A 25,769-nucleotide genomic window follows, 5' to 3' on the forward strand; every position below is an offset into this window, starting at 1 on the left:
TCTATAGTAAACATTACAGTGTGGTACTGGCATAAGCATAGATATAGAGCAACGGAATAAAATTGAGAGTCTATAAAGAAATATTTATGGTCTCTTAATTTTAGATAAGGGTGCCAAAACAATTCAATGAGGAAAGAACAGGCTTTTCAACAAACGGTGTTGGGAAAACTGAATATCCACATGCAAAAGAGCTGGATACTTCCCTCACATCATACATAAAAATAAACCCAAAATAGATGAAAGACCTAAATGTAAAAGTTAAAAATATAAGACTCCAAGAAGAAATCATAAGAATAAATCCTTCCAGCCTCGGATTGAGCAACAGCTTCTCCGATAGGACAAAAAAAAGCATAAGTGACAAAAGTGAAAATAGATGAACTGGACTTCATCAAAATTAAAAACTTTTATGCTTCAATTACATCATCATGAAAGTGTAATAACATCTCACAGAATGGAAGAAAATATTTGCAAATCATGTATCTGTTAAGAATGTAGTACTCCAAGTATATAAAGAACTCTTACAACTCAATAATAAAAAGACAATCCAATTAAAAATCGAGGAAAGAATGCTAGTAGACATTTTTCCAAGAAAATATAAAAATGTCCACAAGTCACATAAAAAGATGCCCCTCATAATTAGTCATTAGAGAAATGCAAATCAAAACTGCAGTGAGATACCACTTGACACATGCTAAAATGGCTGTAATAAAAAAGACAGATACTTTTCTGAGGAAGACGCGGTCATAGGACCTGCGGATCTGCGGTTCGCACGCTCCTGCTCCTGACTCACCGCTATTCGCTCTCGCCGAGGAACAAGTCGGTCAGGAAGCCGCGCAGCAGCCATGGCTTTTAAGGATACCGGAAAAACACCCGTGGAGGCGGAGGTGGCAATTCACCGATTTCTAATCAAATCCCTGGAAAAGGTGTGTGCGGGCTTGATCAGAGGTGCAAAGGAAAAGAACCTGAAAGTGAAAGGACCAGTTCGAATGCCTACCAAGACTTTGAGAATCACTACAAGAAAAACTCCTTGTGGTGAAGGTTCTACGACGTGGGATCGTTTCCAGATGAGAATCCACAAGCGACTCATTGACTTGCACAGTCCTTCTGAGATTGTTAAGCAGATTACTTCCATCACTATTGAGCTAGGAGTTGAGGTGGAAGTCACCATTGCAGATGCTGAAGTCAATTATTTTAATAAATTGATTACCAGTTGTTAAAAAAATAAAAAATAAAAATAAATAAAAAAGACAGATAATGAGAAGTATTATAAAGAAATTGCACGTTTCATACACTGCTGGTAGTAGTGTAAAATTGTGCAATCACTTTGGAAAACAGTCTGGCAGTTCCTCAAAAGATTAAAAGAGAGTTATGTTATGACCCAACAATTCCAGTCCAGTCTTTATTCTACACCTAAGAAAAATAAAAACATGTCCCCAAAAATCTTGTACATGAAAGTTTGTATTGACATGATTTATAGAAGCCAAAAAGTGGAAAAAACACAAATGTTCAACAACTGATGAATGTGTGAACAAAATGTCATATTATCTATATAATGTCATATATCTACATAATATTTATCAGTAAGAATTATTTAGTAAAAATATTATTTGGCAATAATATGAATAAACCCTGAAAATATTATAAGTGAAAGAAGCCAGACGCAAAAGACCACATATCCTATGATTCCATTTTTATAAAACCAGAATAGGTGAATCCATAGAGAAACACGAACAGTGGTTTCCAGAGCCTGCACGAAAAGGGGAATAGGGAGTGACTGCTAGTGGATTAGAACTTCTTTTGGAGGGATGAATTTTTCTAGAATTTGATAGTGAGGATGAATGCACACTTTGTGGATATACTAAAAACCACTGAACTGTACACTTTATAAATGTCAATTTTGTGGTATGTAGATTATAACTCAATAAAGTTAGTATTTAACAAAAAAACAATGGGGGTATAACAGCTGGCCCCTTAGCACAAATCAGGGTAGTGGTAGTGGTAATGAACTCTGTACGTCATTGTATTCTATATTCTATATGCCACTCACTCATGGTAAGAAAATAGAAGTCAGGCCGGTCGTGGTGGCTCAGGCCAGTAATCCCAGCACTTTGGGAGGCTGAGGCTGGTGGATCACCTGAGGTCAGGAGTTCAAGACCAGCCTGGCCAAAATGGCGAAACCCCGTCTCTACTAAAAATACAAAAAATTAGCTGGGCGTGGTGGCAGGTGCCTGTAGTCCCAGCTACTCGGTAGACTGAGGCAGGAGAATCACTTGAACCTGGGAGGAAGAGGTTGCAGTGAGCTGAGATCACGCCATTGCACTTCAGCCTGGGCACCAAGAGTGAAACTCCATCTCCAAAAAAAAAATAAATAAAATAAAATAGAAGTCAGTCAATTTCACTTAAGAATGTCTTTGGTGAAACATTGAAAATTATTATTTTTATTAACTCTCCATCCTGAGTACATATCTTTTCAATATTCTGTTTGATAAAATGGGAAGTATGCATAAAGTGGAGTGTGATGATTGTCGCTAGGAAATGTTCTCTTAAGATTGAGTTGAAAGCTAAACTAGCTGCTTTTTTAAGGGAAATAAGTTTTACTTAAAAAAAAGATTGACAGGAAAAAATATGGTTGTTCAGATTTGGATATGTGGATATTTGGTGGACATTTCGTCAAGAATTAATGAAGTGAGCCTGTCACTTTAAGGAAAAGAACTGACAGTATTTGTTGTCGATAAAATTTGAGATTTCAAGTGAAAATTAGAATTTGTGGAAGCTTTTATCCTCCACTGCAAACTTAAAAGCTTCCCAATACTTAAGGACTTTCCTGATGAGATTGTTAGTGATAATAATAAATGCAATTTTTGATTCTGTATAATGAAATATATCATTGAAAAACTCACACAAGTCAATATTTTACAAATAGCTAGTGTGGGGCGTTATAAAATTTTGCATTTATTAAAGTTCCATTCAAAATACCAGAAAGATTTGTGTATTTAATGTAACAACATTAGATATGGATTCAAATTGCACATTGTAACTAAGCTTTCAAAAGCTACCCTTTGTCAATTTTGGTAAGTTATCAAAGAAGAACATTCATAATTATTTGGAGAGGCTATTAAATTTTTTTCCATTCCAACACATTTTTATGTGAGGCCAGATTTTATTCATATACTTCAACCAAAATGACATATTTGCCATAGATTAGATGAAGATGGAGATTTGAGATTCTGTCTTCTAATAAGACAAGTAATAAGTGAAAATGTAAACATTATCACTCTTCTCACTATTTTTGTTTTGAAAAAATATATTTCTTTTACAAAATTACTTATCCAAACATATTTTGGGTTCATTATTTATTCCAATCAATTAATAAAATAATTTAAAAAACATCTGTTTTAACTTCAAATACAGTAAATCTCAATAGATATAATCCATGTTTAAAAGGCTCTTTGTGGGCCTCAGTAATTCTTGAGAGTGAAAAGGGATCCTAAAGCTAAACAATTTGAAAACCACTGGACTGAATAATATAAAGAAAGGATATAGAGTTGATAAAAAGAAGAAACTTTTGATATAATTGGATACTTTGAGCATCAATAGTTTATGCATAAGAGTTAGAAAACGAATACTTGTATTTAACAAACACTTCATAGTTTTTATAATATACCAGACGCTATTCCAAGAGCTTTACTAATATTAACTCGTTTTTCTTCTGCACAATTTTATGAAGTGGCTATTATTATCTTTTTTGCATATATGAATATTGAGACGCTGAGAGTTTAAGTAAGCTACTCAATGTCACATAGCTAGTAAGTATCAGAGGCATATATTTGAAGCTAAATATTAGTTTGGCTTTACAATTTGTGCCATCTCATTTTAAAGCGGCAAAATGTAACTACAAGAATGCTGACCACACTGTCAGGTGCCATAGGATGCAGCCTTTTATGTGCCTCCTATGTATTCAGAACCATTCTGGGCATTTGTCACACTTTATCTCATTAATCCACAAAACACTTTACAAAACTGATATTATACATCTCACTTTGCAAATTAGAAAATGGAGACTTACAGACATTCAAATCGTTTGCTCAAAGTAACAGCTATTTAAGCACCAGATGACTTCAGTTGAGGGTTCAGTACTCTGTTTAATTTTTAAACCATATCTTAGCACTTTCCTTTATAACTCTAAAAATAGCTATTTCCGGTATTTTATCAGACTACAGCTTTAAAATAAACCAAATGTCCAAACACCGGTATTCTAAATACTCCTATTACCAGGAAATCACTATTATTAAATATAAATAAATAATTATCTATGGCCCATGTAAAATCCTATAATGATCTGTCTATCTATCCATCCATCCATCCATCTCTGCCATCTCTGCATATATATATATTAAAAAAAACCTTAGAAGATATATATTTTTAAAAAAAACTTAGAATCAGGACTTCTGTAGATTGTTTTTCCTTCCTTCTCCTTCTTCTCTCCTTCTCTTTCTTTTTCTTCTCTAGACCCTTCCTTTATATTGTTGTCTAGTGGTTTTGAAACCAACCCAATAGTCTTATAGGTAGTTTTGTTTTTGTATAAATATAGAAATCATCCTTTCTGGTCTTAAAGCTTGAAACTTATATTTATCTGAGTTGCTTCCATCCCTAGGCTTCTCAAAAAGTACCAAAGAACTGAAACTGACCAGATCATGGCATCCATAAAATGAAACACCAGGCCCCTCATTCATCATCATTGCTTCCTTAGGCCGCCAGAGTTCCTGTTTCCCTTACATTGTTACATTTCTTCTCTGCTAAATAAACCCCTAATTTTAGTAGGTCAGGCAGATGGATTTGAGACTGAGCTCCCATTTCCTCAGCTACAGCACCTGATTAAAGTCTTCTTCCTTGGCAATACTAATGGTCTGCAATACTCCTCATCTCAGTCATTCGCCTTCTGTGTAGTGAGCAGCAGGACCTAAACCAAAGCCCTGGTGTTTCAGTAAGTTTTCAAAATTTTTGACTTTAGAAACCCTTTACACTCTTAAGAATTTCCGAGGATCACAAAGAGATTTTTAAACATAGATTATGCCTACTGAAATTTACTGTATTTGAAATAAAAACAGATATTTTTAAAATTTCTATTAATTGGAAAAAGTAAATGATATGAGAGGGGGGCAGGGAAGTACTGGGTAGAGAAGGGCAGGGTCCCTGGAGAGGGCTCCACCCTCAGGCCTGTGCCCACGGACGTAAGTGAGGACAGGCACTCCTGTTTTTGCACCCAAATGTTGCGTTTTCCAAGACAACTATGGCCTGCCACGCTCCTCCCCCCCCAACCCCAACCCTCAATCCTGTGCCTTTCCCAACACTATCTGGCACACACACAAGTGGCAGGACATTGAGAGGAACACACCTGGAGAAGAACACAACGACAGAGGCTGGCAGGTCATCGATGGTGGAACAACACAGACACGGAAATTTAGCCAAAGGCAGTTGGAGGAGAACCCAGCCACTGAGGGGCGTGACTCCAAGAAGACCATCTTTCCACTCCATCCCTCTTGTGGCTCCCCATCCATAGACTGAGAGCTACTTTCACCACTCAGTAAAATCCTGTACTCATTCATTCTCCAAGCCCACGTGTGATGTGTTTTTTTCTGGCATACTAGGGCAAGAGCCCCAGATACAGAAAGCTCCTTGTCCTTGTATAAGGCAGAGGGTCTACTTGGGTGATTAACACAAGCCACCTGCAGACAGCTAAGCTAAAAGAGCACACTGTAACACACACCCACTGGGGATTTCTGGAGCTGTAAACACTCAACCCCAGACAGTGTCGTGGTGTCAGGGCCCAAAAAACACTCCCCAAGACCTGCCTGTCTGTGTGCTCCCCCTAGGGGTTTGAACAGCGGGCCACCGAAGAAGCAAGCCACACTCGCTGTCACACGCCCTGCGAAGGGGATAAGGGAAAACTCCTCCGGTTTCATAATGAACCCCAAAACATATTTGGATAAGTAATCTTGAAAAGCAAATATATTTTTCAAAACAAAAACCAGTGAGATGAGTGGCAGCATTTACATTTGTATGTAGATATATATGTAAATATGTATAATATACAATTATATATGTATATATAGTTAAGCTAGAATACCAAAACATGAACTTTTGTAATATTAATAGATAATATTTTTGATATCTTCAAATACTTACAAGCTTTATCAATAATATTAATGATGAGTCTTTTTTTAATACTGAGATGTGGATGAGGACAAAACCCCAAAGTTATTGGAAAGAGTTTTAGAGTTACAATAATCTCACTTTTATGACATTTGGAGTAACGGTTAAATTTTTCTTCATTCAAAATGAGCTACTGACAATATCAAGTTTTATAATTAATTGTTAACTTTCATTTTTCACTAGCACAGTCTTGTTTCTATAAACTGAACACTCAGTGTAACATCACCTTGCTCTTTTTTACTCTCCTGTGTTTCTGACTGTACTGTATTTATGTGAGCTCAATTTCAGTCATATATCCTGTTCCATAAGAATAACATTAAAAAAAAAACTCAGTTATCCTAGCAATTGGAAAAAATAAAACAAAATGAAGGCAAATTTCTATATATTGGTTCATTTTTGGAATACCATTTATAAAAATAGTGTAGTGTCATTCCAAAATTATTTTATTTACTAGTTTGGAATTATGATTTATAATATCCAGTTTTTTATGCTGAGCTCTGTTTTATCTATTGTAACTTAATTTTTGTTTAGGTTTGACTACCATTTCATATCATTTGCACAATAGAAGAAAACATTGGGACATACTTAGGTCAACCTTCATTACCAATAAATCAGAGTTTCTAATAAACTCTTATATTGTCCCTCTGATTATTACTTCTGCTCCATTAGAAAAGGAAAACATTTCAGTTTTTAATTCTCTTTCTTAAGTCTACTTTTCAGAACACTATGGCTTCGAACTTGCTTCTTTTTACTCTCTGGTGAGATAAAGGCAGTGTTACATGTTGGGTTGAGAGTGTTGCCTCTTAACTGATTCAGAGACAAGATTGAATCCCTGCTCTGCCATGTATTGCCCAGGTAATTTTGCATAAATTATTTAGCCTCACCATGCCTCAGTGTCCTCATCTCTAAATGATGATAATACTTGCACTGTTGGTTTATAATCATGATTAAATGATATAATAAATGCAAAGCCCTCAGCACATTGCCTGGCATATAGCAACTGCTCAACCCACGAGTAAATTATAACTTGCACAACAAATTGGCTGTCTCAGGGAATTTGTGCCCTCACCTCTTGTAGCTTTCTTTTTCTCTTGCTGGCTGTGTAAAGCGAGAGCCCTCTTCTTGAATGGAAAAGAAAAAAAAATAAGATGTAGATGTTTTTCCAAATATATAAAGGTTTATCTCTGTCTTTGTTTTTAGTGTAGTTAGTGAGGGATGTCAATGTATTTAAAATTTAAGGAAAGAGAAACATGATAATGTTTCAAGAGAGCAATGATTGAAAGTGAAATAGCCAGACATGCAACATATTCTTCACAACTATGAATGAACAAGAAAGGAAGTAAATTAATTAATTAAGAGATGTATAAACTGACTCTAGAAATCAATAAAACAGTAATCAATAGTAATATCCTCAGAAAGGTAAGAGAAAATATTAAACTCATAATTTAAAATGTTAGTTTTTACAAAAAGGCAATTCAGCAAATCAACAAAAGTGGTTGGAAATTATTGACAGAAAAGAAATTTTTTTTTTTTTTTTTGAGACGGAGTCCGCTCTGTCGCCCAGGGTGGAGCGCAGTGGTGGGATCTCAGCTCACTGCAAGCTCTGCCTCCCGGGTTTACGCCATTCTCCTGCCTTAGCCTCCCGAGTAGCTGGGACTACAGGCGCCCGCCACCTCGCCTGGCTAGTTTTTTGTATTTTTTTAGTAGAGACGGGGTTTCACCTTGTTAGGCAGGATGGTCTCGATCTCCTGACCTCGTGATCCACCCGTCTCGGCCTCCCAAAGTGCTGGGATTACAGGCTTGAGCCACCGCGCCTAGCCTGACAGAAAAGAAATTTTAAACAGACAATAAAGGAGTGTTGACATACAAAACACCACCAATAAAAAGACAATTGAAAAGTCTGAAGGTAAAGTTAAGGAACTATTTTAGAAATTAGAAGGAAAATAGAAAAAAAAAGTCAAGTTAGAAAACAATTTCAGTAGTTTTAACCTCTAACAAACAAGGGTCCCAGAAAGTGAGCAGGAAAAAAAAAAAAAAAAAAAAGAGAGAGAGAAGACAGTATCAGATAAATGCCAAAAGAAAATGTCCCAAGAGTGAAAAACTCTAGTTTCCAAAACATCTCTAACAATTAGTAACTTGGTTGAATGGAAATAGGTGAGGCCACATCAGTTATTTCTAGTGTCTTTCTTTTTCAACTTTAAAGATTCTGTTGTTAATCTGACATCTATGGTCTTTTCTCCGATGCCTTTTATAGTAGGCTTTTAATGGGTCTAAAATAAAGTTTGTGTTTACTCTTTCTTGTTTAACTGGAATTCTCTTATCATTTTAAAAAAATCTGTAGCCTAGTAGTAGAATGCTAGATTCACAGTAAGAACTCACTATGTGTTTGCTGAATAAAAGAACAATTTTTTGAATGAACAAGAGTAACAGGGTCTGACCAGACAACATACTGTGTCCACTTTTTCAAAGTTACTGGTTGCTAACTTAGGGATTTGGGCATATTACTTATCTCTGAGACTTAGTCTCCTCATCTGTATAATAATGTTAATAATAAATTACTGAGACATTTTTTGAAGATAAATGAAACAGTATTCACAAATTACATATCATAGCCCTGAAACCTGGTAAGTTATTAATAAATGTTATTAACCATCCTCCTATTCCGTCTTTTGGACCCATAGCAGAGCATCACTATGCACAAGAACAAGACCTTCCTTGAGTTTCCATGCAGTAATTAATTCAAAGCCTGCTTCTAATTTAGTTATTTTAAGTGCAATCTTTTCATGGGACCCCAAAGAAACACATAAGATGTTGCCAAATTGTAACTTTTATTGAGAAAGATATTACAAAATTCAAGTCATATAAAATTGTACAGTGATAAATTTCACCTATTAAGAAATTATTTTAAAAATAACAGATGCATTCTCAAAAGTGGTCAAGTTTAACTTAAATATTTGATTCCTTTCGATAACCCAGTCTACTCTACATGCTTATTTCCTTGAAAATAAGAATTTAAAACAAACAAATGAAAAACCCCTTTCTGTGCATTCTTCCACAGTCAGAAAATAATCAAGTTTCCTTTGGCTACCAGTACGTTGTTTCAGCAAATACTGAATATGAGGGGAGTTGTACAACTATTTTTAAAAAGTAACTAGTTAGACTTTTAATCATTATTAAAATAAAAACACAAAGGATATGAATTATATTCTGGTTATTTGGTTATGCATGTTTCACTGTGTTCTGAATCCTGGAATATTTCCTTTATCACCAGGAAAAATAAGACTGCAAGTTCATTCTAATATTTAGATGAACTACACTAAGAAAAAAACAGCCTACGACTGGGAAATAGGAGATTGTAGCTCTAGTATATAGCTTTTAATAGTTATATTTAGCCAATTAATTTAGGTACAATGATTTTTAAAAATATTTGTCATATATTAAAAAAAACTGTCCATACCTTCCAAAGATTTATACTTAGTAGCTTATATAATGAGTTGAAATTTCTTCTTTATATTAATAGTAGGAAAGATGTTCAATGAGTAGAAAGGAAAAGGAGCATCATCTGGGCCCACATTTGCCTAAAAAAAAAGATTATTTTGTTTATTTGGTATGAAAGACCTGCACTCTTACTTCTGAATTCATTGTGTATGGGAAATTACCGGAAGATAGAGGTGGTCCACACTAGGTTCAGAAGTATCCAAATAAATAAGAGTAAAAGGCCACCCATCCTAAATAATCTCTATTATTGCAGCATCTGAAATGTACACATTAGAGAGTCAATCCTTTGACTGAGCAATACTCTTACCTGTCATTGTCTTTCTAAATGAAAAAAACCCTATGAATTTACAGATGTGTTGGTGAGATAGCTTGTTAAATCATTGCCCTCAATTTCAAAAGGAATGACCACGATAGTGCTGTCCTCAGACACATGAAGTCTGAGTATGGGTTCATAAGGAGATACAAAATGGGATAGAAGAGAGACAATAAAGGGACACAGAGATGGAATGTGGCAGTCACTTGTTTTATAATTTTTACTTAGGCTCATCCAATGAAATAACACCCTTGTGTTGCCAGAAAAAATGAGGTTCTGAAAGTGTTCTGAACCTTCTAGGAAAAACAAAACAACAACAACAAAAAACTTCATTTCTTTAGGAATAGATGAATAAAATAAGAGACTTTTCTGTTAAGGAACTTAATCATGGTGACTAGCAGACTTTCCCAATGAGCAGACAAAAATCAATGGAGCAAGCCACCTTTACGCAAATTCCTAAATCTGTTTCATATACTCGTTTACAAATTTGCTTTGTCTGAGGAATAACAATTATAAAATACAATAATAGTTGTGGTAGCATACTCATTATTATGAGTCTTTAATATGTGTTACCTCATTTAATACAGCAGCATAAATTAACACGTGTTAATCTCATTTAATACAGCAGCCGTATGGGTAGGTAGTATGTTTATCCCCTATTTTAACAGACAAGGAAACTAAGCTTAAATGAGTTGTAATATTTGCCCAAGGTTGCACAGCTAATAAACATACAAGCCAATACTGAAGCCCGGTTGCATCTATTGCAAGATCTTGGTCTCTCAAAAACCTATGTATACTTTTATCTTCTAAAAGAAAACTATGAAAATGCAAGATACTTAAGTTATTATGATTATCTCGAGAAGAATGTTCTGGTAATGAAGGCTATGAAATGTTACTATAGATTTCCAAAAGAGTGTGTCTACTCTTTTCTTAAAATGCTAGAAAATAGGCTGGATGATCAATATTAATTATAGTAGCTAACGTTAATGAATACCAATTACGTTCCTGACACCGTGCAAAGCATTTTCACATACAAGCATGTGAGATGATTTTATTTCCATTTTATCAATTAAGAAAGACTCAGAGAAGTCAAATCCTCATCCAATAAAAGATGGAGCCAGAATGTAAGCCTGAATTGTTGTGAAATGTTGCCAACCTTTGTCCATGATACCACAGTACCACCAAAAGGCATATGCTATTCAAAATTAACTGTGCAGAACATGGTTGAAGAAAACTGAATTAATCAGGGCCTCAAATTATTCTTGGATAGGAAGACTCAATATTGTATGGATGCCAATTCTCTCTAAATTAAGCTGTAAATTTAATGAAATCACAATCAATATTCCAACTGGAGGACAGAAGTAGGTCAAAGAGGTAACAGCTATAGGGGATCAGTTTTCAGCTGAATATAAGAAAACATCTTCTATGAGTTAGGCTTACCCAGAAATGGAATAGAATTGTGTGATAGTCAACTTTCTGTCATTGTAAGAATTGCAATGGAGGATAAACTGACCACCTGTTGAGGGATGCCCAAACAGCATTAGACGATGGTCACTTCCTATATGTCCATTTCCTAGGCACCGAACTATTCACTTTCACTTTTAATCTCAATTAATTTTCATACTCACCTTATTATGTAGGCATGAAAAATCTTTAATAGTGAGTAAAAGCATGGATCGCATCATCACGTGGACTCGGGCTTGAATCTCATGCCCTGTACTAGCTGCAAAACTGAGAAATATCTTTAACTCTATAGGTGTCAGTTTCTTAGTCTGTAAAATGGGCATCCTAAGGCCCATCTCATTGTGTTCTTGTAGGATTAAATATAATAATACTGAAAAAGCATTAGCACATCACTGTCCACATGTTAAATTGTATTAAGAGTGAGTTATTGTTGTTACTGATATGGAGAAATTGAAAATCGGATGAGTTAAGCGATGTGCTTCAGGAAACAGCATATATAAGTAGTCCTCGAACTAGGTTCTCTTTAAATTCTAACTTTTAAGATAATATGAATTTGTGGAACAATGTTACAATTTCACAATAACATGATATAAAGAATCAGAAAAGTGTTATGTAAAATCCATGCATTACCTAATTATGAATTGTCAATTTAATTTAATGATACATATTTAAATGAATTAATTTAGCATTTGAAAATCTGTTACACAAAAGGAAACAAAAAATAAGGAACTTAAAACCAAGCAACTCATCAGGTGATTGACCTATTTAATATCTAAGTTTCCTAAGGGAATGGAGAAATATATTTTTATACGGTTGGAGGAAATAATTCTTAAATATCATTATTTCTCATGAGTGTAAAAAGAGTTGCTATTTTTTGTTCCTTGATAATCAAATAAATAGAAATCTCAGAAATCTCTCTATAAATGCAGACCAGGAGACAAGCCACTATCTCTCCACTGGGAATGCTTCAGAACCAGGGCTGTTGGAAGAAGGTTGAAAAACATAGTCTGAAGAGATTTGTTTTAACCACGTTGTGAAACAAGTAATATTCAATATCTTATAACCAAGTTAAGATACCCCAGTGGTAGACCTTTCTAGGACTCGAATGTTTACTGAGCATTATTAAACTTTACTTTTTTTATGGTTTTCTTTCATCGAACCTGGATATATGTATGCTTTATTTAACATGGATTGAAACTGATATATAGCCTGAGAGACTTGTAAGCTGAGTGAGAAAGGGTGATATTACCTGTCTTCATCCAATACGGAGGAAATGAGGGAAAGATATTAACAGCTAAATTGCCTGAAGGGGAGTTATGTCTGGTGGACCAGAATGCGACAATTTTCTTGGCATGGACAATTTTCTGGGCAAAGATAAACAAAAATGGGCATGATGAGGACAAAGACCAAAAGCAATTCAATAAAATTTTGACAAGTACTAAGGATACAATTAAACAGTGATTGGTAGACTATGATTAGCAACAGGTAGCAAATAAAAAATTTTTCCAAATTGCAGCAAGTACACAGTTATTTGTTAACAGCTAATCTTTCTACTTTTAAAAACAGCTTCATTGAGATATAGTTGGCATACAATAAACTGTTGCATATTTAAGGTGTAAATTTGATAAGTTTTGACGTACATATACACCTATGAAGCCATCACCATAATTAAAATAGGGAACATACTTATAACTCCCAAAGGTTTTCTCCTCTCCTTTCTACTTCTATTGCTCCCAAACCTGTGTTCATCAAACCACCTATTTGATTTCTGTTACTATCAATTAGTTTGTACTTTCTAGAGTTTTAAATGAACTGAATTGTAGTATAGAATCTTAATAGTCTAACATCTTTCACTTAGCATAAATATTTTGATAGTCAAGCATGTTGTTGCATGTATCGATAGTTCTTTCTTGTTTATTGCTAAGTAGCATTCTGTTATTTCAGAATACCACAATTATTTATCCACTCACTTACTGATGAACATTCTGTTTTTTCCATTTTGAGCTACTGCAAATAAACCTGCTATGAATATTCAATGTACATGTCTTTCTTAGTCCACTTGGGCTGCTTTAACAAATTACTATATATTAGGTAGCTTATAAACAACAAAAAAATTATTTGTCAGGTTCTGGAGGCTGAGAAGTCTGAGATCAAGGCACAGCAGATTTGCTGTCTAGTGAGAGACCATTTCCTGGTTTATACGAGGTGCCTTCTCACTGTGTCCTCACATGGGGGAAGTGGTGAAGGAGTTTCTTTGTGTCTATAAGGGCATTAATCCCATAATTCCCCTGAGAGCAGAGCGCTTATAACCTAATCGTCATTCAAAAGATCTCAAGTCCTAACACCATCACATTGGTGATTAGATTTCAACACATGAATTTGGGGAGACACGAACATTCCAATCATAGCAGTGTCATTGTTTTGCTTTTATCTCTTGGGTCAATAACTAGTAGAATGTCCAGATATTATAGTATAATAGTTATATGCTTGTCTTTTTTTAAGAAACTGCCAAACTGTTTTCCAAACCACTTGTACCAGCAGTGCATGAGAATTTAGTGGCTCCATATCTTGGGAAATCCTTAGTTTGATCAGGCCTTCAGATTTTAGCCATTCCAACAGGTGGCATATAATTGTAGTTTTATTTTACGTTTCCTTAATGACTTAGGATGTTAGGCAATTTTATATGTTTATTGGCCATCCGTATATCTCTTTTGGTGATATATCTTTTTAAATCTTTCTCCTATTATAAAAATTAGATTGCTTGTCTCCATATTATTGAATTTTGAGGATTCTCTATATACTGCAAATACAGATCCTTTATCAAGTATATGATTTGCAAATGTTTTATCCCAATCTGGGGTTTCTGTGTGGCTTCATTGTCTTACTATTATTGTCCAAAAGATTTTTAAAATTTACATAAATTTTAAAATTCCAATGGATGAATGTTATAATTTAAAATTTTATGAACTCTTAATATTTTCTGTTATAGATTATGCATTGGTGTTATATTTAAGGAACATTTGCTTGACTCTTAAGGTCACAAAACTTTTTCCTACATGGTCTTTCAAGCTTTCTGTTATTTTAGGTTTTTCTTTTAGGTCTATGATCCCTTTAAGGTTAATTTTTGTATATTGTGTGAACTATGTATTAAAGTTCTTTTTTTCTAACTTGTAGACATGCAATTTTTCTAGCGCCGTCTTTGGAAAACACTATAATTTTTCTACTGAATTGCTTTCCAACCACTGTCAAAACTCAGCTTTCAATGTATATATTGATATATTTGTGAACATTCTATTTTGTTCCATTGACCTATATCTCTTCATTTGTGCCAATGTCACATTATCTTAATTAATGTAGCTTTATACTAAATCTTGAAATCAAGTAGTATGGTAAAACAACTTTGTTTCTCTTTCTAAAATTATTCTGGATGTACTAGTTTTTTTTTACATTTCCATATGAATTTCCAAATCAGCGTATCTATTTCTACAAAAAATGCCACGTTGAATTTTGAATGTGATGTTTATTAAGCTATAGATCAATTTGAGGAGAATTTACATATTAAGAATACTGAATCTTTTGAATGAAGAACAGAGTACATCTTTCCATTTACTTACATCTTCTATAGTTTTTCTTAGTAATGTTTTATAGTTTTCAATGCACTGGTCTTTTGTTCAGAATTATTCTTATTTCAATTTTTGGATGCTTTGGTTAATGACGTTGTTTTTTTAAATATCAATGTCCAATGGTTCTTTGCTACTATATAGAAATCTAATTTTGTGTATTGATCTCATATCCTGCAATCTTGCTAAACTCACAAATTTGTTCTAGTAGATTGTTTTTTTGTTTGAATTTCACTGAATTATGTACATAGACTCTTATGCTGCCTGAATAAAGACAATTTTATTTCTTCCCTACTTGGATGCCTATACTTTTTTTTTTTTTTTTTTTGCTGATGTTACTGACTTAAAAACTTAAGTAAAATGTTGAAAGGCATTCTTGTCTTATTCCTGATCTCAAGGAAAATGCATTCAATCTTTCTTTTACTAAGTATGATGTTCCTGTAGGTTTTTCATAGAAACCACTTATCAATTAGAGAAAACTCCCTTTTATTCCTAGATCATTGACAGATTATATCAGAAATGGATGTTCATTTTTTTTAATACATCTGCTGGTCGGATGAATTTTTTTAGTTTGTTAATATGATGAATTACATTGGTTGATTTTTAAATGTTAAATCAAGGTGCTTTCTTGGGAAAAATCCCACTTGGTCATGATGTATTATCATTTTTATATACTGTTGGATTCTACTTGCTAAAATTTTAAAAGAGTATTTAAATTTTGTTTATGTTTATGCATTACATAAATTGTTCATTAAGTTTATAAGGGCCACTGATCTGTAATTGTATTTTCTTGTAATATATTTATCTGGTTTCTGCATCCAAGTAATGCTAACCCCATAAATGACTTGTGATTATTCATTTATTTTTTATTTTTTGGAAGGATTTGTGTAGAACTTTATTATTTATTTTTTATTCATTTAGTAGAATTTACTAGTCATCTGGGTCTGAAGTTTTCTTTGTAGGAAATTCTTAATTACAAATTCAACTTCTTTAATATATATAGAGCAATTTATGTTATGTCTTTTTGAAAGCCTTTGTATTTATTTTTAACAATTTGTCCCTGTTATTTAAATTGTCAAATTTATTGGCGTATTTTAATAGCACTCATTTATTCTTTAATATATTTAGAACCCTTAGTAAGATTGTCTCTTTTAATCTTGATGTTAATAATTTGTGTCTTTAAATCTCCTGATTACTATAGCTACGGGTTTATCAATTTTGTTAATCTCCTCAAAGAAGTAACTGATGGTTTCATTGAGTTTCTTTATTGTATTTGTTTTCTGTTTTCTCTTTTATTGACTTTCACTGTAATCTTTATTATTCCATTTTTTTTTTTTACTGCTTATTTTGTGTTTAATTTGTTCCTCATTTTCTGTTTTCTTAAGGATCTACCTTAAGCTGAGGTTATTGATTTGAGGGCTTTTTCTGTTTTAATATAGGTGTTTAGTGCTCTAATTTCCCCCCATAGTTTGCTTTAGTGACATCTCACAGATTTTTATGTGTTCTCATTTTTATTCAGCAGAAAAATAATTTCTAATTTTGCTTTCAATTAATACTATGATTTATGGTTTTTTTTTTTTTGCAAATATGTTATTTAGTTTTCAATGTTTAAGATACTTAACAGAGATTTTTCTGTTTTTAGTATCTAATTTCATTCCATCTGCTTGTAAAGCAAACTTTTAATAATTTGAATCACTTTTAATTTATTGAAAATTATTCTGTGATCCATAATATTTTCTATTTTTGTAAATGTGTGCATTAGAAAACAATCTACCTTGCTGTTTTGAGGTAGAATATTTTATAAATGTCAATTAGATCAAGTTGCTTCATAATACTGGTATAGTCATATAGATGCTTGTTTTCTCTTTGCTTGTTCTGTTGATTATTGAGAGAGAATCTTAAATCTCCTTCTATAATTGTGATTTATCTATTTCTCCTTGAAATTATATCAATTTTGTTTTTGCTTTACATATTTTAAAGCTCTGTTATTAAGTGCATAATCATTTAGTATTCTTATATATTCTTGACTCTTATTATTATGAAATGAAATATTTTATTCCTAGTGATATTCTTGTTCTAAAATTTACTTTGATATGAACAAAGGCACTTCATCTTTCTTTCGATTAGTATTAACACAGCATATATTTTTAGTACATTTTACAGTTAATTTGTTGGTCTTTATATTAATAGTTAATGTAAGTGTCTTTGTTTTTTGGGCTTTTTGTTTATTTGTTTGAGACAGAGTCTTGCACCGTCACCCAGGCTGGAGTGCAATGGCACAATCTTGGCTCACTGCAACCTCTACCTCCCAGGTTCAGGTGACCCCAGCCTCCTGAGTAGCTGGGATTACAGGTGCCCACCACTGCATCCAGCTAAGTTTTGTGTTTTTAGTAGAGACAGTATCACCATTTTGGCCAGGTTGGTCTCGAGCTCCTGACCTCGTGATCCCCCTGCCTCGGCCTCCCAAAGTGCTGGGATTATAGGCATGAGCCACCATGCCTGGCCCTGTAGACTTCTTTAATAAGGATATACTTGGGTCTTGCTTCTCATTCTCTTAGTTGTGTGGTTAGATCATTTCCATTGAATTTATTTGTTATATGGCTAAGTTAAATTTATCAACTCATTATTTGTTTTACATTTATCCCATCCATTATTTCTTTTTTCTCTCCCTCTTTTCTGCCTACTTAAGTGAGTACTTTATCCGTTCTACATTCTCTGTTGGTTTATTAGCTATAGCATTATTTAGTTTAGTGTTTGTCTTAGGTTTTGTAATACATCTTCAACTTTTCTCACTTTCCCTTCACATATAAGAAAAAATGCTTACCATAGTATACCTCAATTTCTCTCCTCTGGGTTGTATGCATTTATTGTCAGACTTTCTACTTTTATATATATTAAAAACTCTATAGTACATTATTATTATTTTTTCTAAAGATCAATTATCATGCAAATAAATTATCAAATTAATAAGAAAATAATCTTTTGTATTTACTCAGTGTTCCTTTGTATAGGTTCATATTTCCATCTGGAATAAATTTCTTTGCAACTGAATAACTTCTTTTAACATTTCTTGTACTGCAGGTCTTCTTTGAAGATAAATTTCTTAACCTTTTATATGTCTGAAAAAGTTTTTATCCTAACTTTATTTTTAAAAGGTATTTTTGCTGGGTATTGAACACTGTGTTAACAATTTCTTTTCTTTCAGTACTTAAAAATGTTGCCCTACTTTTTTCCTGCTTGCTTTATTTCTGATTTTTTAAAATCTCGTTTTATTCTCAACTTTGTTCCTCTCTGTATAATGTCTTCTTTTCTTCCTGAGTTCTGTGAACTGCTCTAGCAAATTAATGGAATCCAAGTGTGGGAACCCCAATTTATAGTTAGTTTGTCAGAAGCACAGGTAGAATAACCTGAGGCTTGTGACTGGCATTGGAAGCTGGTGGTGGGACAGTGTAGTCCTGAGGGACTGAGGCCTCCATTTGTGGGATATGATGCTATTACCAGGTAGACAGTATCAGAATTTAATTGGAGGACACCCAACTGGTGTCCACCGCAGAACTGATTACTTGCTTACTGGTCGGGAGAATTCCCTACACATTTGGTCGTAGAGTCTTCCCTGTTGTTTGTGGTGCGAGCATAGGAAAAACAGTTTAGGCTTTTACTTCACAAAATGCTATTTTTAAAAATCATTTTAAAGTGCAACTTTCTAAGAAAGAGCATGAGATGAGAGTTCCAAACATCTCCTGATCATTCTGCCATATAACTGGAGCTTGATATTTAATCAATTTAGATATGTTTATGACAAGAGGTATGTGTGGTTAAATAAGATGGTCTGCTTTTCTATGATCTGTTCCTATGAATTCTTTAAACTATGTTAACTTGAATGCAAATGGGACATAGACAAAGACACAAAGTGTTAATTTTTGTATTAATTTTTAAAGAGCTTCTGCACAGCAAAAGAAACTATGGAAAAAAGTAAACAGAAAACCTACAGAATGGGAGAAAATATTTGCGAGCTATGCATCTGACAAAGGTCTAATATTCAGAATCCATAAGGAACTTAAACAAATCAACCAGCAAACAATCACATTAAAGAATGGGCAGAGACCATGAACCAACTCTTAAAAGAAGACATATATATGGTCGACACACATATATAAAAATTCTCAACATTACTAATCATGAGAGAAATGCAAATTTAAACACAATGAGATACCATCTCACACCAGTCAGAATGGCTATTACTAAAAAGTCAGAAAATAACAGATGTTGGTGAAGTCGTGGAGAAAAGAGAATGTTTATGCACTGCTGATGGGAATATAAATTAGTTCAGCCACTGTTGAAAGCAGTTTGCGGATTTCTCAAATAACTTAAAACAAACTATCATTTGACCCAGCAAACCTTTCACTGGGCATATACCCAAAGGAATATAAATTCTTCTACCAAAAAGACACATGTGCTCGTAAGTTCACTACAGCACTATTGACAATAGAAACAACATGGAATCAACCTAGAAACCATCAGCAGTGGACTGGAAAAAGAAAATATGGTACATATACAGCATAGAATACTACATAGCCATAAAAAGAATAAGAATGAAATCATGTCCTTTTCAGAAACATGGAGGGAGTTGGAGGCCATTATCCTAAGTGAAGTAATGCCAGAACAGAAAACCAAATACCACATGTTCTTACTTAAAAGCGGGAGCTAAACATTGAGTACACATGGACGCAAAGAGGGCAACAACAGATACTGGGATTTACTTAAGGGCAGAGTGGGTGGAGGATGAAGGTAAAAAAAAATTACCTATCAAGTACTATGCTCACTAGCTGCATGACGAAATTATTTACACACCAAACCCCAGCGACATGCAATTTACCTATGTAATAAACCTGCCCATGTACCCACTGAACCTAAAATAAGAGTTGAAAAAGAAGGATAAAAAAATGAAGAATTGAATGGTTTGAGCCATTAGTTAGTTCTTGGACTGCCTATGGGTCATTCAAGTCTAGTTTATGTGACCAAAAGTGGAGCATCTGATGAAATCTGAAGAATTATTGGTAGTCTACAGACATACTACACTGAATACACCTGATCTCCTCCAAAGAATTATCAGAAGTTGTATTTTAGTGAAGGCCCAAACAATTCTGAGCATGAATCATTCTTTTCCCTTCATTTTCAAAGAAGGAGATAAAGTTTCATGTTTGCGTTTAGTCTTTTAACAGTGGTAAATTTACTTGAGTATATTTTTCTATTGATGTCTTTACTCCTTCCTTGTCAAATCCCAGACCATAAATACCTATATAAAATCCCCTAACACCCTGACTAACCAGGAACTATTCTAAGGACCTTCCTGTCTATATTCTAACTCTTCTCATCTGGTATCATTAGGATCTCTCTGGAATGCCTCTCACTCTCTGCCACTGAAGATTTATATATTCCTTGATGATATGCTTGAATTTTTATCAGACCTACCCCCCAAGATGCTGCCTCCCTGAATATGACCATGGACTCTGTGACTCTCCATTTTTCTTCCCTCATACCCGAGTCAGTGTTTCCAGGCCAAAGATAAAGGTGAATGGAACTCTGGATGAAGTCAAAACGTTAAATACTCTTTATCTATCATATCTATCTTCTATTTTTGGTCATTAATATAAATTAACAGATTAGCATAAGATTAATTTTTTAAAATATGCTAGCTTATATAGTTTCTCAAGCATGATCAGCTTACAGGGTTGTTTTTCTATTTTTTTTTTTTAAAGCAAAATAAACTATTGTCAGGGAGTCCGTTCTCATTGCAAAGTAAAACATTTCACAATGTCTATGTACCAGAAAACCTCTCCCAACTGCACTTGTTACTGATTCCATTTGACAAGTGGCTGCTTCTCGATAATTACTGTACAAACCATTACTTCCAAAATAAATTAAACTCTCATCACTTTATCTTGCTCTTCTACATTCATTAATAAGAATCTTGTAAAAGAGGTGGTTGCACCTGCATTAGTCAGTGCAGAAGCTCATGTTAAAAGATTGTGCTTTTGTATATCTTTTGTCTGAGAGCTATGTTTAGCTCATCTACAATAAAAGTCCTGGTATTTTTAAGGGGAAGGGGTGGATGGAGCCAAACTCTAAATTCATAGGGGGTTTCTAATTCATTTTAATTTAATCATTTGAATTTAGTCCATATATATTTAGTCTCTTTATAAGTTTAATTTCAGCCACCAAAGAATCAGTTTCTGTAGATATATTCAATGCTGTACATTGCATTGATTTTCACTAAGTAGAGGTTCTGCTTGTATCTGAGATGCAGCCTATTCTTACAGGCTGCATAAAGGAAACAGAAATATGACAAAAACTGGGCAGAATTTTCTTGTTTTGAATCCTGGTCATAAACCACATTTATAATATTTGGCATTTGTCAAACTCCATTCCCAGAGAGTTAAGTTGAACATACCTCCAATTTCCTTTCTTAAAAGATTTTCTGATGGCCCCAAACTGAGATCAACATTATACAGTAAATACCTACTAGAAATATGGTTTCTCTGTATGATAATAACCTTCTTTTGTCTTACAGTTTTTTCTGATGATAAAATGTACATTTTTTTACTTTGATGTAAACAATAAGCATTTCTGGTCACCAAAGAAACATTTTCAGTCTGCTCACCATTCTCAACTAATTAGAACAATTTTTTTATTCTAACATTGATCTCTTTATTGATTATTGGTATGATTGACTGATTGAGTGAGACCTTCATTCAACAAATATTTATGAAGTACAAGTGAATACTTGGCTTTGTGCTAGGTGTTGTATTAGAGATGACATTTTTAACTTCTGAGTTCAAGGTATATATCAAGTTAAAGCTTCAACATCTTTAGAATGTTAGTGTTTAGAGATTTTCTCTGCTTATTTCACATAGCAATTAACTCTTGATAATATGAGTACAAAATTTAATGGCAGCCTCTGATGTTGATTGACTATACATTTAATAGCACATACTAGTGTTTACTAAAAGTTACTTTAAGATACTGTCTTTGTTTTCAGCCTTGTCCCAAATTTTCTCACCTTATTCTGTAAATAACCTTGCCTCCAGAGATTTTAGAATTACTGCCATAATACCCCAAAGCAAACAATTATTCTCCAAGACAGTTTTGATATGAGATATAATGTCTCAAAAGATTCTCTGACAAATAGCCAAACCATCCTGACAATGTAAAATGAAGCACTTGTAGAAAAACCTAGGTTCTCTTTCTTTTTAAAAAAAAAAAAGAAAGAAAGAAAGAAACCCTTTCTCTCCACAAAAAATACTATTATAAGGTAAGACATATATATTTTCCTTGATAAAATACCTGACAATAATTATTTGTGAGCCCCCTGATAGCCCTGGGTTACTTCATTTTCCTCACTTTAAATATAAAAAAGTCTTCATAAATATTTAGCCATTCATCCAAGGTCATCCTATAGTTTATAGTATTAATATCAGGACTCAAATTTTCTGACACTTTGAAACATTTGGACACTGAAAAATAATGTCAATACCGTTAAATATTTTTCCATAAATAAGGTCAATATTCATCTATTTTTATTTATAACCTTTTTTCTATACTGTCCAGTTTTGGTCTTCTTCACTTATATTTATTTTTCATATTATATTTTATATCTAAGATAATGCCCGCTCATTTCCTAATACCTCCTGTCCGTTTCTTCTTATTGGTAATCAAAATAAAATTATTTCTGCATTCAAAATACAAATGGTATGCAATTTCTAAAATTTTCATTATAGTCCCTTGGAAATAAAAACATTTTTGATGCTTATGTTTTCCTTTCCACAGTATGACATTACAATTCAGAAAATAAAAGAGCATCTATATATCAGGCCTAAAAATAAATAAATAAACAAATAAATAAAGGGAGAGCTGGTTACAGTTGAGAAGTTAATTTAATTCAATGTAACTGGAGTCTTTTCTTGAGATAACACATTCTTTAAAGATAATCTGTAGTTGTATTTGTGTTGGTCAAATCATATTGGAAATGTAAGGAAAGGGAAGAATAAGCTTTACATGAAATTCTTTGCATGGAATCACTAACTCCATACTTCTCAGTTTTGCAGATTCAGAGAACTGTAGGCTGTTAATAAATTGGAAGTCTAGTTCAACAATTTTACAAAACAGATACTTTTGGACTGCTTTAATGTTTTGTTTTTGTTTTTCGAGATGGAGTCTCGCTCTGTAGCCCAGGCTGGAGTGCAGTGGCGCGATCTTGGCTTACTGCAACCTCCGCCTCCCAGGTTCAAGTGATTCTTCTGCCTCGGCCACCCAAGTAACTGGGATTACAGGCACAAGCCCCATGCCTGACTAATTTTTGTATTTTCAGTAGAGACGGGGTGTCACCATGTTGGCCAGGCTGGTCTCGAACTCCTGAACTTGTGATCTGCCAGCCTCGGCTTCTTAAAGTGCTGGGATTACAGGTGCCTGGCCAGGCTGCTTTAATGTTTAGAAGACATTCTTATTTTGAACTAAAAAATCTCCCTTTTGTAATGTCTTCTCATAAGTCCAATTACTTTCTTCTGAATCAGTGAAGATTTGCCACATAATTGTCATTAACATACATAAGAATCACTGTTATAGCTACATGATTTTTTTTCTTCACATGGAATAACTTTTTGTTTCTTTCAATGTAATATTCCAGGCCTCGCTGCATTATGATGGCCTTTGATGAATGTCCTGAGCTTGTCAGTTTCTTCTGAAAATGTTGTACTGATTTCTCCTGTGATGGAGTAGATATTGAAGAATAGGGATAATCACATCGTATAACTAAGAAAAATATTTCCTTGAATGCAATCTAAAGGTTAGTTGTTGGTTTATATAAACGTTATGGTAAAGAAAATGAACATTTTAAAATAAACTCAGTTTTCTGAGTTTATTTTAAAAACGAGAATGCTGAGCAAGGTATTTTTAAATTTACTTTTCACCTTTGTTGTCTGTGAACATCCTAAGGATGACTTCTATGTCTTCAACCCAAATGATGAAGAACAAAATCAACCCAAATATGGCACATTATTCGAGATTTCCTTTTAGAGTGAAATCAGCCCATTAATAAAAATTCTAAAGTGGAGTTGTTCAAACACTAAAACATCTAACATCCAATCTTCATTTCTCTCAGGTGCTAAACATATACATTCAGGGTCATCACAATGACATTATAAGAGAGACAATATTTGCATCACTTTAAAAATCAGAAAACTGAAGCTGAGTTAATTTCTCAAATCACATAACTTAAACTGCTTGTAAAAACAGGATTCAAATCTAGGTCTATTTGTTATTACCACATGAAATAAAGATGTATTTTATCTATGGCACTTCCATATATAGATGGTCCCTGACTTACAAGGGCTTGACTTATGATTTTTTGACTTTATAATGGTGCAAAACTGCTACACATTCAATCGAAATTATACTTTGAGTACCCATACAACCATTCTGTTTTTTACTTACATGAGTATTCAATAACTTACATGAGGTATTCAACACTTTATTATAAAATAGACTTTTTGTTAGATGCCTTTGGCCAACAGTAGGCTAATGTAAGTGTTCTGAGCACATTTAAGGTAGGCTAAGTTAAGCTATAATGTTCAGTAGGTTAGGTGTATTAAATGTATTTCTGACTTATGATATTATTAACTTATAATGGGTTTATCAGGATGTAACTCCATCTTAAGTTAAAAAGCATCTCTGTAATAACCCCAAAGCACAATCAAAATAAAAAACTAAACCTTTTTTAATATGCTTTGCTTGTAGGGACTCATTCTAGTTACTTCAGAAAGTCCTTTCTGATCCTACTAATTCAGTCTGTTCCCTTTGATTCTCTATGACATGTTATTTAAAGCACTTCTATAGCTTTAGGCTCATTGTGCCTTGTACTATAGATATTTATATACTTGTCTAAACATCCCTACCATAATGTAAACCTTAAAAGGGCAAATACCATATTTTAATCATCATGATGCCCTTAAAATTATCTAAACCAATTCTTATCCAGAGCAGGCACTAATGAAATCAAAATGAATCTAGCACCACATTCGACAGCTTTTAAGCTTTACATTTGAGTGACTAACTGAATTGTGAGAGGTGTTGTTATGAAACTAAGCAGAAATTAGTTTTATAACATTTTGTCATGCACAAATAACATAAAACTTTTAGAACATTTTCTGGAAGTCATTGCAGTATATAATGTCTAATTTATTTCCACAAACATATGTTTGTTAAACATTCACAATTTGAATTATGGCTTTGTTTGCTTTTTTGCTAAATTGTCTTTTAAGTTTCTGGTAATATTGATCCACAAAGTAGTTGACAAACTTCTGAAATATTGGAATTGTGTTTTCTCTAATCTAATTATGGTTTATAATTCAAAGGTGAGTACTGAGCATTTTAGTATTTGTTTGCATTGATTTCATCAACCAAATCAAAAACCTTTGTTGAACATCTCATTTACACCATGAATTATTCCAGGGATTGGGAATTTATTGAGAATGAGAATTAGTTCTTCTCCCAGTCAAATTGTTCCTAGGGTTGTAGGTTGTAGGGGTACAGATGCAAAAGCAATGGGGCCATTGCTTACTAGCAAAAAGGAAGAACACCTTAATGAGCCTGTGCATGTCAGGAAA

The 25,769-nt window shown here is 33.5% G+C and overlaps 1 pseudogene; it reads left to right on the top strand.

The window, feature by feature from the left end:
• Positions 1–721: 721 nt before the first annotated feature.
• On the top strand, positions 722–1,217 carry LOC702713 (small ribosomal subunit protein uS10 pseudogene; annotated as a pseudogene).
• Positions 1,218–25,769: the final 24,552 nt, after the last annotated feature.

This window comes from Macaca mulatta, chromosome 12 (assembly GCF_049350105.2).
Source record: "Macaca mulatta isolate MMU2019108-1 chromosome 12, T2T-MMU8v2.0, whole genome shotgun sequence".
In the NCBI taxonomy this organism is placed as follows: domain Eukaryota; kingdom Metazoa; phylum Chordata; class Mammalia; order Primates; family Cercopithecidae; genus Macaca; species Macaca mulatta.